The sequence below is a fragment of the Pygoscelis adeliae genome, unplaced genomic scaffold (genome assembly GCF_000699105.1).
Source record: "Pygoscelis adeliae isolate BGI_AS28 unplaced genomic scaffold, ASM69910v1 Scaffold591, whole genome shotgun sequence".
NCBI lineage: Eukaryota > Metazoa > Chordata > Aves > Sphenisciformes > Spheniscidae > Pygoscelis > Pygoscelis adeliae.
The window spans coordinates 82,983-83,201 of record NW_008824069.1 but is presented as its reverse complement, the minus strand read 5'-3'; positions in this window follow the sequence as shown (position 1 = coordinate 83,201).

The window sequence follows — 219 nt, the reverse complement described above, 5'->3', positions numbered from 1 at the left end:
GCCAAAGAAACAGTCCAATAAAGCTTTTAAAAAGCAAGGATACAGACAACAGAAACCTGATACATTTCAGCTCCATGACAAACTGAGGTTCAAGTTTGTAAAGCAGCCCTGCTCTGCAAAGGACTTAAGTTTAAACATATGCATGAGCTTCTGTCTTAACCTGCTTCAAAGCCTTCTGAATCAAGCCTGTCATGCCCATGCAGAAAGCAGGTGAATGTT